This window comes from Phacochoerus africanus, chromosome 9 (genome assembly GCF_016906955.1).
Source record: "Phacochoerus africanus isolate WHEZ1 chromosome 9, ROS_Pafr_v1, whole genome shotgun sequence".
Lineage (NCBI taxonomy): Eukaryota > Metazoa > Chordata > Mammalia > Artiodactyla > Suidae > Phacochoerus > Phacochoerus africanus.
Genome location: NC_062552.1, coordinates 3,626,738 through 3,639,868, shown reverse-complemented (window position 1 = coordinate 3,639,868; position 13,131 = coordinate 3,626,738).

Genomic DNA, 13,131 nt, shown 5'->3' with positions numbered 1-13,131 from the left:
CAGAAGAGGACATTTTAGGAGCTCCTGTCGTGGCTCGGTGGTTAACGAATCCGACAAGGAACCATGAGGTTGTGGGTTTGATCCCTGGCCTCACTCAGTGGGTTAAGGACCTGGTGTTGCCATGAGCCATGGTGTAGGTCGTGGCTCAGATCCCACCTTGCTGTGGCTGTGGTGTAGGCAGACGGCTACAGCTCTGATTCAACCCCTAACCTGGGAACCTCCATATGCCACAGGTTCAGCCCTAGAAAAGACCGGAAAAAAAGGGGGGGCATTTTAAATCCATAGATTAAATATCTTTAGAGACATAAAGGAAGGTATCTATATATCAAACAAAAAAAAGATGGTTATAATCAAGAGCTGGCAATTTGAACCAACGAGGCTCCTGTACCGCACAGGGAACCACGTCCAGTCTCTGGTGGCAGAACGTGATGGAGGGTGTTAGTGGGAAAAGAGCGACTCTCTCTGTATGACGGGGTCACCATGCTGTGTGGCTGAAATTGACACAACACTGTAAATCAACTCTAATTTTTTTTTAAAAAAAGGACAGCCAATGAAAGATCTTAGCAACAAAAAATGAAATGATTCCAAATCACTCTGGGAGCTCCCTGGTGGTGCATCAGGTTAAGGATCCAGCATTGTCACTACAGTGACTCAGGTCGCAGCTGCGGTGTGAGTTCGATCCCTGGCCCGGGAACTTCCACATGCCGTGGAAGCAGCTCCCAAACAATGTTCTTCTGACTGTAGTGTGGAGAATGAAGGCAAGCAGGTAAGGCGCCTGCGAGGCAGGTCAGAGATGGTCATGGCTTTGGCTGGGTGGATGCAGGGAGCCAGAGAGCAGTAGATGGACTCAAAATATATTTTATTGGAGTCTGTAGGACCTTCTGAGTCGCCCGGTGTCTGGGTGGGAGGAGGAAGGAGAGGGCAGACGGCATGATCCGAGGGCAGATTCTGGGAAATTCATCTGAGATCCACACTTCAGAGGACCTGGTTGCTGTGGGCTGAGCCCCAAGCCTCGGAACACTTTGAAGCCCCAGGTGTGGGCTGCTGGGCTGCTGTAGAGCCCCCTGGGCCCCCGCATGGCCGGGGGATTCTGTTTCACACCAAAGCCTGTCTCTGTGATACGTTGGTGGAGGTGAAACCGAGGCAGGAGGCGAATACTGATGTACTCAGAGCCCTCTCTCGGCTGCTTCGTTCGGCAGGGCCTGGGATTTTTTTGAAATTCTGATTCTTCAATTCACCTGCCATTTCAAGGGGCTTCCCCAGGAGCTGACTCTGAGAGGAGACCTCAGGCAAAGGGGAGCCAGGAAAAGCAGGAAGTGGAGGGGGAAGCTGAGTGGGGGGTGCAGACCGCAAGGCCCGCATGCTCGCAAGAGACCGGCTCAGCCACCCTGGCCTGTCTGGAGATGAGCGCTGTCTCGGGGGAAGGAGCGTCCAGGCGTTTCCTGCCCTCCAGACACGGACCACGCCCATGCCCGTGCTTGGTGCCAGGAGAAGACAGAGACCACCAGGCTTCACCACTCGCATCGGTGATGACCTCTGTGCCCTGGACACCTCGACCAGCCTTTGAGGGCCATCATCTCCCGGAACTGGCTTCCTGGGATCACGGCAGAGTGACCATCTGTGAACTGCCAGGGACCACGGCTGGATCTGGAAAATGACTGCCCCCTTGGGCGACTGTGCCGATGATGACAACAGCACCCACGATGGTAACAGTGCGACTGGGAGCAGTGACACTGTGTTAGTGGGAAACGCACTGTATTAGGGCATGGAGAAGGTCAAGGCCGTAGCAGTGCGCTTGTGCTCTTGCAGTGAACAGGGATGACCACAGACGCCCGGTGGGTAGTAGTACTTTCCTTTTGTGGCTGAGCAAAGTGAGGCTCAAAATAGTTAAAAAAACAGCCAGCAGCAGAGTCGGGATTCCGAGTCGATTTTTAAGCCCTCTCCTGGGCTTGCCAGCATTGAAGCTCACTGTGAAGGATGGATGCCTCCCCACAGGTCGGCTTTGCTGGGGCCAAGGGAAGAAGAGGGTAGCCTGGGCCCTCTGGGTGGGACGTGGGGTGAGGAGGGAGGACACAGAAAGGGGAGGCCCGACCATCAGAAGTGGGCTTTGGGGGCGCCACGGCTTTGTGGAGGGCTCCCCCTCTGCTACACGCAGCCCCCAGGATTCTCACTGTCACGATGTTGTTTCTTCATCACACACTCGCGCTCCCCTGGCTCCTCTGGCTCCACGCAATGCTCCCTCCGCGCCTCTTGGCTCTGGTGCATCCGATGACTACCTGCTACTGAAGAGAACAGAGAGGTGGTGGAAGGGGCAGACCCTGGGTCCCCAAGGCTGTGCCCTTCAACTCCAAGCAGAGGAGCAGGAACCTCCCGTGGCGCGTGCACATCACGGCCGCCTTCTGTTCCGCCACCCACCCATCTCCTCATCTTGTTCCTCCTCATCCAAGTTACCAGGTCCTTGGAGGAAATCTCCGCCGTCATCCCAACCAGGGGAGAGAGTTCATGGCCTTGGCTGAGCGGGGTGCGACTTTGGCCAGTGGATCTAAGCGGGAAATCCAGTGATGGGGCTTTGGGGCTCGGAGTCTGCTAACACCGAAGCAGTCTTCTTGGGTCTCCGAGACCTTGGAGAGCTGCCGTCCCTTTGGATGTGTCGTCCTGCGAGCTGATCCCCCCTTGGTTGTCCAGATCACGGGAATGAGGGTTTTCCATTACTTGCGGCCAGATGCAGCGCAACGGATTCCGCTGATAGTCAGTCGTGGGCCGGGTCTGGAAGAGCGTAGATGAGTTTCAACCTCCCTCAGCCCCTTACTTAGGGGCTTAGGTGGCTTTGGGAATAGACCCTTCGTTGACAGCCCCCCCCCCTGCCCCGACGTCTGCTCAGCCCCTTCCCATTCCACTTTCTCATGGCTCCCTCCTCTCAGCCCCCGGCTGTGGGAGGGGGTCTCCGCTGAATTACTCCTCGGCAAATCCCACGTCCCCACCTGGTTACCCAGCTGCCCCTTCCTACGGTTGCAAGCACGAGACACGTGTTGAAAACCGTGAGTCCTGACGTGTTCTATAAGGGGAGGATGAAAGTTTTCTTGGCTTTTTCCATAGGAGAAGAATAGGAAGGAAAAGAAAATAAGCTCATTTTTTCCAACATTGATTAATTCACACAAGGTCACATTTTACGTCCTTTTAATTAACTTTCATCGAGCGCATGTCCAAAATGGAAAAGGGTTTATTAAAATAAGTCCTGAGGACCCCAGGTGTAACAGCATGGGGTGCTTAGGCAGGAGAGATAATTGGAAATGTTTTCCTCCTGCTCTGATGCGTGGCAGGGTTGTGTGAATTCCTAACTTTGCTCAAATAGATCCCCTCGCCGGTGATGAAAGAGACTCGAAGGCATTGGCTCCTTCAAGAAGACTTTCCCCAGACGTCCTGCCCCTGTTGGGCCCCCTCCGTGGCCGCTGGTTAGGAGCCCCCTTCCCTGTCAACACTGAAAACCTGGCTCAGTATCGTCTTGACATAATTCCTTTTTTTTTTACTCCCCCGCAATATTGTGAGGTTTCTGAAGGTAACACGCAATATTGTGTGTTATTTCTTGCTTTATCGTCTGGCAGGCAGTAGGTGCTCAGTAGACAGTTACTGAGAGGATGCAAGCCAAGAAAAGGTCTTCTTCACTTCAACTTAGCCAAGGACAAGGATGTCTATCTTTCACGGTGTTAAATGAAGATGAGAAGGGGAAGTCCTGCTACAATAGCATCGGCTGGAGGATCCGCGGTGCCGGCCGGGTGGCTGGTGGGACAGAGCCCGTGGCCGTGCTCTGAGACGTGGACTGGGGACCAGTGCCAGTCCTCGCGCTTCACACCTAGGAAGACAGTCACGGGGTCTTTCTTTCCCCTTTTTTAAAAAATGAATAAGAGCGTCGTAAAGCACACTCAGCGGCACACCTGCGCGAATTTGGGGGCTACCAGAGACAGTTTTGTTCCATGTTTTGGCCTTTTAGGGTGTCCTCAAATTAAGCAAAGCATTTTTCTTGGTTGTGGGGACATGGATTGTCCAGATGCCTGTCCATCGAACTCATAAGCCCTCTGCTGTCCCTTCTTCATTTCTCGGCAAGAGCCTCCGGTGAGATTTCATGGCCCGCGTTCTTGTTGACAGGCCCGTGTGTCCGGTTACACCACAAGTCCCATGGCAGGATGACACAGTCTTCTTGGCCGCCCCGTGGCATCCTTCCTCACTGTCCACCAGCCATCTACCTCGGGTCAGCTCTGCTATGGGGTACCCGTGCCTGTCCCCACTTGGCAAACCAGCATGAAATGAGCTGGAGGAAAAAGCTTTTGTTTTAAGAGGAAGCTTTGTAGCTGGGAAGGTTTGAGGCTGAATCTCCTCGTGCTCAGATTTACCTCCCTGCCGAAATTTGTAGGTTCTTGTGCGATGTATGTCTAAGAAAACCCACTATTCAAGATTCCTAAGTGGAGAGTCCAACACTTTCCTTTTTTTTTTGTCTTTTGGTCTTTTTAGGGCCACACCTACGGCATATGGAGGTTCCCAGGCTAGGGGTCAAATCGGAGCTGCAGCCGCCAGCCTACACCACAGCCACAGAAACACCAGATCCGAGCTGCATCTGTGACTTACACCACAGCTCACAGCAATGCCAGATCCTTAACCCACTGAGCGAGGCCAGGGAATGCACCTGCAACCTCACGGTTCCTAGTTGGATTCATTTCCACTGCGCCATGACGGGAACTCCTAGAGTCAAACACTATTCATACCACAATAGCATTCTCCCATTTTCAAAAGAATTGTCTTCTTAGCACTCCTACAAACCAATAAGAATTAAACAGGTAACCAAACAGAAAAATGAACAAAATGTTTGATCAAGCATTTTCTTTAAAAGCTTATCTAAATGGCCGATGACATAGAAAAGTTTGCTCAGGAGTTTCCCTTGTGGCTCATTGGTAATGAACCTGACTCGTATCCATGAGGTTGCTGGTTCAGTCCCTGGCCTCGATCAGTGGGTTAAGGATCCAGCATTGCCTTGAGCTGTGGTGTAGATCGCAGACGCGGCTCGGATACTGCATTGCTGTGGCTGTGGCATAGGCCGGCAGGTGCAGTTCTGCTTTGACCCCTAGCCTGGGAACCTCCATATGCTGCACACTCAGCTGTAAAGCAAAAAAAAAAAATTTTAATTTAAAAGAATAAAGATTAAAAACTTAAAAAAAGAAAAATATGCTCACTTTGATTAGTCGGCATGTAAATACAAATTAAAGCCATAACCTAACCAACAGACACCCACCAGCATGACTAAAAGGAAAAAGCACAGAACACAGTAATTGTTGACAAAGGGACAGAACACTCCTACCCCTGCTAATGGGGGGGGGTTGGCATAACTGATACAGAAATCTATTTGACAGTATATATTTTTTTGGCTGTGCCCACGACCTGCAGAAGTTCCCAGGCCAAGGACTGAACCTGAGCCACAGCAGTGACAACGCCGGATCCTTAATCCACTGAGCCATCAGAGGACTCCTGTTTGACAGTGTTTGTAGAACTGAACATATGCATAACATCTGACTCGAAGACTCCCCCCAACAGAAATGGGCGAATGTATGTATAAATATACACACACACACACACCTCCCAACAGGCCTGTATTAGGATACATCTATTTCTTGCAGAATAAATCTGGTCATTACACACATGCCAATCAGTGGCTGAATGGATCTAAACGGTGATATATTCGACGATGGAATATTCTACAGCAATGGGAATGAGCTCACGACTACACCCAACACCACGGATGAAATTTACAAACACAAGGTTAAGCCAAAGAAGACAGACACAAAAGAGTATAAACGATATGAATCCCTCTAAACCAGGTAAAACCTGGAAAACTAACCCATGTTCTTCCACATCAAGAGAGTGGTTGTCCTCGGTGGGTACGTGACCAGGGAGGCCACAGGGAGGGGGCTCCACAGGTGTGTTCAGCGTGTGATCTACATACTTTGCAGTGGGTTATGCTTGAATAAAACCTTTTGGGCAGCATGATTCAATTTATGAAACCTCCACACCACATGGACATGTCTAGAAACATATCTGCCCTCCAGTGTGAAATGCACCTGCCACGTCCACTTGGTTTGAGTGTTTTCCCTCCCCCCCCCCCCCCCCCCCGCCAGCTTGACACCTTCACACTCCTTCTAGGGACTGAGTGAGGATTTAGGGAGCGCTTCTACACGGGGCCACTGGGTTTCTGGTACTTACCTCTCACGGCTCCATGACCGTGTCCTCCAGCTGGGTCTAACCTTTTCCCTTCGCTCCACCCCCTGCCTTCTCAACGCCCAGGAGACCAGACTTATCAGAGGACACAGTGCTGGGCTGCAAAGGATTCCTTCTTCCTCTAACTCGGTCATGGAACAAGCTCTGAGACCGGGGGTCTGTCCTCCAGGCAGCGAGCGTTTACTATGTGCCAGTATCAGCCCCCTTCATGTCTACATACTCCCTGATCTATGCCCATTTTACAGGGGAGGGCGCAAACCATCCCCCCAGAGGCTGCATCCTTGGGGAGTGGTGAGCTGGCCTCAGGATCCAGCTGGTCTCCGTCACCACCTCCTACCTGCTGGTTCCTAGAGCAGCCTGAATGGCTGCCTTCCTTCTGCAAGTAAGGACCTGGGCTGACCTGCCGTCGCTGACCCCCCACTGGTGGGGAGTTTGGCTGAAACCTCCATCCACGGGCTTGAGGACAATCTCTCAGGACACATCCGCTTGAGACCCCCGGCTCTCCCCAGATCTCGGCGGGGCCCGAGAGAGGGTGGCCAGACTCTGAACCTACCGGTGCTCTCTCTGCAGGAGAGAGGAAGCCCCAGAGTTTGGCCAGCCTCTCTGCGGCAGGTGGAGCGTGGGAGCTGCTCCTGCCCCGGGGAGCATCTGCTCCGGGTACACGTCCTCCAGCTGCTGTCAGGCTGCCCCTTCACAGACAATGGCCAGCCGCCCAGATTCCCTCCAGGCAGCCTGACGGCCCGCTTCTCATCACAGCCGGCTGCTGAGACCGCCCCACCGTTGCCGCTCACCGGCTCCCGGCTGCAGACAGGAAGCCGCTCTGTTACACGCGGGGGAAGGCACCTCGGTGATGTGATCGAAGCTGAGCTTCGGGAAACCAGCTGCTGGCCCTGGGCTCAGCCCACAGCCTTTTCTTGAGCAGGAATTTCCACCAGGCTTGCTCGTCCGGACCCTTGTCCTGACCTCCGCTCGGTTTCCCAATGTTGTCATGGAAACAGCAAAGCAGCCTGTAAACCGGCACATCCTGGGAGGACGTGGACAGCATGATCTCTGTCCCCAGGGTCCCCAGGCTCCAACTTTGGCCAGCTTCCTGTGACCATTCTCTGCACTTCATGACCGCCTCACCCTTGGAAGAAAAAAAATCCTGCTGCAGGATCCCAGCAGGAGTCACAGAGGCTCAGAGCAGATGGCCAGAACCTTAGGAACCATCTGCTGTTCGTTTTACCAATGACCAAACAAGCCCAGAGAAGCTCAGCGTCTTGCCCAAGGTGACACAGCCATGCAGGTGTGAAGAGAGGGCATTAACCACACACAGTTGCCAGGCTGCTTTGTCTGAATTGAGGGGACTCTGCTAGCCCCATGTGGGTTCAGATGGAGTGTCTGCAGCTGCTCTCCCTCCATTTGCGAGGGACCCTGCAGTGATGGGGGTTCTCAAGTAGAGCAGGTGCCAGGGCTCTGGTGGCTCCCAAGATGCAGGCAGAAACCGGGCCTCTGCTAGGGCCAAGGGAGGGAGCAGTGAGGGCAGCGCTTTTAGAGCTGTGTCCCACAGAGCTGCCCCCACGCCAGCAGCCAGCTGGCTGCCCTCGGTACCAGGCTGTCACGGTTCTTCTCTGGAGGGGCAGAAAACCCAGGCTCCCCAGCAACACTGACACCCAGGGCAGCTCCACACAGGGAGCACCTGCATCGCATGAAACCGAAAGTCCACCTCCCTCCCGGAGGCTCAGCAGGCAGAACAACCCAGGCAGCAAAGGCGGGTGGGAGGCCACCGTGCAGCCTCCGCGGTCACTTCCCCCGGCAAGGTGACTAGGTGGGGGGGCGACCGATATCTACAGTGACAACGGTGGGTGGTGACTCTCATGGTTTGCCCGCTCAGATACCATCCCAGAGCAGACGCCCCCGTGCCCGGCCAGGCCCTCACCTCTCAGGCCTCGGTTTCCACCCTTGAAGCCCCAGGGCCTTTTCATCCAGAGCAGCCAGGATTAGTACGTGGGGATCCTGTTCCTATTTTTAAGGTTCTTGTCCAGTTACCTCCCTGCTCTGAATCCGGTAGAACGGCCCGAGCCCCTCCTCACGGCCTGTCCTCTCATCCTCCGTGTCCTGGGTGGCCGTGATGCCGGCCTCCCGCCTTGTCAGGGGACTGAGGGGATGCGGTGCAGGGAGTGCTCGGCCCAAGGCCTGCCGGGCAGACGGAACACACGCTCTCTCCCGTCACCCCCCCTGGAGGCAGGCGGAGCAGGTCCAACATCAAATGACAGACGCGTGAATGCGAGCTCACGATACCCTCCCCAGGACCAACCCCGGCTCCAGGGCCTCCAGCAGAGTCCCCCCCGACCCAGCACTGTGCCCAGCACCCAGGATGTGCTCAAAAATCGTAGCTGTGGCTGTTACCACGGGGCCCTGACCTCAGTGAGGAAACAGACTGGGACGTGGCCCCAAAGCCCGTGAGAGGCCACATCCCAGTCCAGGGCCTCCTGGCCGAGGCTCAGACAGCGGGGGTCTGATGGCCGAGCTCAACGTGAGCGCAGACACCTCCGCGTGTCCGTTTCTCAGCTCTCCGTCACCCCTGGGTGGCAGGGAGATGGGCGGGGACCGCCCTGACCAGCGTCCCCGTCCCCGACCCCGTGAGCACTTGATGCGCAGGCACTTGACAGACCTGAGGCTGCTCCACCAGCTGGCGTCCCCCAGCCCCTCCCCGTGCTCAGCCATTCCAGCAAGCAGTGCTCACTTCAGGTTTTTAATTTTTCCTCCCCATTTTTTTGACTCCCTCTGAGAGGAAAATGTTCTAACAAAGATGTGGTGCTGGAATGAGGTGTTAATTTCAATAGTCACTTAAAAGCAATTGCTGGGGAAATATCTCATTTCCCATTAAGGACTGCAGAGCTGGAACCCGGGGTGATTCTGCTCCCCTCCTCCCCCAGGCTCCTCCCAGCTCTAACCCTCCTCCCCCGAGCCAGCCCCATCCCCCAGCTCTAACCTCCTCTCCCACCCCAGCCAGGCCCCATCCCCCAGCTCTGACCAACGCCCCCAGCCAGGCCCCACCCCCAGCTCTAACCCCCTCTCCTTCTCTCTCAGCATCGCAGTGTAACCTGCAGTTTCTAACTTCCTGTCCTAAAAGTGGCCCCTGGTAGGTGAACAATTATGTTTGGCTAATAAGCAGGAACCACCAGAGCTGCAGGGGACAGAGGAAGGGCTGAGGCCCAGAGATTCCATCACGGCCCAAAGGTCACACATCGATTCGCACTGTTGGGAAGACACCAAGGCCTCGGGAGGTTAAGTCTCACACGGGGGGCAAGCGGCCGAGAGCGGAAGAAAATCTGCATGGAAGAGCACCTACTGTATGCCAAGGGCTGCACGTATTTCTACCTCCTGCTGTCACGTGATCTGCCTGGTGGCCTTAGGAGACACTGGCATTGCATTGACCTCCCGTAACTACCCTGTAAAGAAGCTCTGGTTACTCTACAGACAAGAAGACGAGGCCTGCCGGGAGCATTTCAGTGGAAACAAGGAGGAGAGGCCCTCTCTGCTTCTAGGGCCGTGTGGACAACCCCAATTCCCGCCCGAGGACGGCGTGGAGGTGGCCCTGCAGCCGCCCCACTTACCCTCCCCACCCGCATTCCCCTGTCGCCCCCACATCCCACAGTCGGTCAGAGGAAGGCGTCGATTTGGAAAGGACCTTCTCTCAGGACTTTGTGGGACTGGTGGCATCCAAAGGCGGGTGTCTTGAAGTTCCCGTGAGGTTGCAGGTTCGATCCCAGGCCTTGCTCAGTGACTTAAGGATCTGGCATGGCTGTGAGCTGTGGTGTGGGTCGCAGACGCGGCTCAGATCCCGCGTAGCTGTGGCTCTGGCGTAGGCCAGCAGCTAGAGCTCCCATTGGGCCCCTAGCCTGGGAACATCCATATGCTGTGGGTGTGACCCGAAAAATATAAATAAAAATGGGTCTCTCCATACTCCCCTCCCCGTGCTCTCCCTATGCCCCCAGCCATGCCTCCAGGAGGCCTGGATGCCCTCGGGGGCAGGAAATAGCTGCGGACCCCATATCCCATCTCCGGTGGCGAAGGCTCTCTGCGCACTCCAGGGCTGCTCGAAGCAATGTTCCTTTTATAGAAATGCACGGAGCTGTTGGGAAGATGGGCGGTGAGTGGCGCCTGGAAGATGCTGGGAACCAACCAACCGCAGAGGCGGGCAGAGGCCCGGCCTTTGAGAGGCCCCGGGGGGCCTGGTCTGTCTCCACAGCATTAGGCTCCGTCCTTTCACTCGCTTCCAAAATTGGCAAAAGAACTTCAGGCGCGCTTCCCCGTGTGATTTACACGCGCTGTAAACGTGCACCTGCGCTAGTGAAAGCATCACAGAGCAGACACGAAGGTCAGCCGTCGAAGGGGTTAATGCGCAGCCCTAACCAGATTTTTGATGTTTTCTCCCTGCAGCCCAGCCTGACAGGTCCTGTGGGGGGCTCCTCTGGGCTGGCGGGCACAGCTTTTGGACCTTGATGGGGAGCCCTCCGGGGTAGGGGTGGGGGCTGGCACCAGGCTGGGGCAGGAAGCCGTCAAGTGAGGGGTCTGGAAGCACAGACTTTAGAGTCAGATGGAAGCAGATCACAAGCCCAGCTCCGCCTCCGAGGAGCCATGTGGCCTAGGAAGAGCCTAAAATGAGGGAGACAGGCCAGCCCCCCACGCAGGGCTGCTGAGGTGACGAGCACAGGACGTGGTCAGTGCGAGGTGGTCAAGGAGGCGTGTAAGTGGCCGGGGGTCTGGAGGTCAGTCCCGAGGATGAAAATCATCTAAGGAGGAGATGGCTCTGGGCACAGGCCCCCACGGGAGGGGGCAGGCGTCTCTCCACGCAGGACCCCAGGGAGAGGAACACAGCACACGTTATGTTGGTTTCACCCTTCTTTCGGCATCTTTCCTGTTTCCATCACAAATGCCTGCAAGTCCCCTTGGTAACGTAGAAAGCAGGGCTGAACCAGGGAAACAGGTGGGGAGCAGTAGAAATGTCCTGTTGGCCTGAACAGCGCGTGGATGGGAGCCGGGCGCTCTGTGTCAAGGCCATTTTGCACAGCCCACGCCAGCTCACGTGGCTGCCAGAGAGTTGGCCATAGGCTGTGCCCCAAGTGGGGGACGCCCGCACTCTCTCTCGGACAGAGCAGCACTGAGCTGTCAGAGGCGCCCACCAGCTGGGGCGGGAGGCACCAAGCCCGACTGACGCTCTGACCCTGGCTCGGAGGGGCCAGGGGACCCTGAGGCCTGGGACTGAGCATTTCGGGACGGCAGTCCAGGGCCCCACAATCTCAGGGACATCTCCCCTGGAAGCACTGCTTTCAAAGTGCCACCAAGTCAAAGCCACATTTCAGCAGGGAGGCAGTGTGTGTGATGGACACGGGACACGGAAGACCCTGGCCTTGGGGTTGGGGGGGTTGCTGCTCGGCCCTCAGGAGCCACAGCAGCGTTCTCTCAAATATCCCTCCCCCAGAGTGCTCTGCCACGGAGCTTCATGTGCAAGTATTAGACTCCACTGTGGCACAGCAGGCAGGTTGATGGAGAGCTGAGTGGGCTTCAAGGACACCTCCGGGCGCCAGCCTGGTTTGCAAAGACCTTGGGGGAGGGGGAGAAGGGGCCCTAATTATCTGTGCCCCCTGCTGGTCAGCTGCACTGCCTTTCACCCTGCCTTTCTCACCCAGCCTCCAGAGGTGAAGGGCTCGTAACCCCATCACCGTCCTGAGAAGCCTTTGGCGCAAAGTTGCATAAGACCCAGCTCCCCTGGCCTGGCCTCCCGGCTCTGGGCCAGATGAATTCGTTTGCAAAGGACAAGCTCAAACCTCTGGTGGAAAACAAATGCATGTACCACAGTAAATGGGAGCAGCTTAAAAAAAAAAAAAAAGCGCAAAATCCATCGGGGACCCCGTTGCCATAGGAACTGGCCTTACAGCTTGCTTCCGATAATTAATGGAGGGTTTTGCTATTACAGTATTCTTGAAACTTGGTTCTCCCTGTGCTGCACTGCAGCATGCGGCGTCCTCGCCCCATTCATAAATGTTTCATGACCCCCGGCTGCTGCGTTTCATCACCGTGGACAACACGGGGCGGATCCACCCCTCGCCGGATTCCCGTGGTCCTGCCAGAGAGCAGCTGCTGTCTCTCCCTCCTCCTCCTCCTCCTGAGTCTCCATGTACCTGCCTGGACACGCTCTACGTCCCAAACCTAGAAGGCCACTCTCCTGCACCCCGGTTTTCACATCCTTTCCTGACCATCGATCGCAGGCCTCGGTCCAGCTCGCGCCTGCCGCCTCTTCGTAGTCCCACGGGGGGCACCCTGGGAGCTTTGGGGGCTGGGGTTCTGGCCCTGCAGTGAGCTGGCTGAGCTCACTTCTCACCAGTTAAGAGGCGATTTCCACCGCCCTGCAGGGCATATTCCCCCCACAGGGCATATTCCCCCCACACACACCCCGCCGCTATCCCCCCCCCCCCCGCCAGCTCCCCCGATGTGCTCAGACGGAGGTGCTGGCGGTGGCTGGCGCTGGTTTTCATCTGGATGAAATAGCACCCACGTGCCTTTTAACTGTGAAGGGAGAGCCATCTCCTCCTGACGGCCACGGTCTGCACGAGAACCCTGAGGAGAGGTGGCTCCTGGGAGGGCCCTTCCCAGGCCGCTGCCCCTCCCAGGGGCACTGTCTGAAGGTGACAGCAGGTGTTCCCAGCTGGAGTCATGAATGTGGGGGGCCACACCCGTGCACTGTGTGCAGAGACCAGTCTCAGGGTCACTTTCCCGGGACCCCTCTGAGCATCCTGGGGGCGCGATGGAGCTCAGCCAGCAACTCCACTCAGGGCCCAGTGAGACCATGAACCCTGCTCGGGAAGAGGCCCTGGTGCTGGGTGG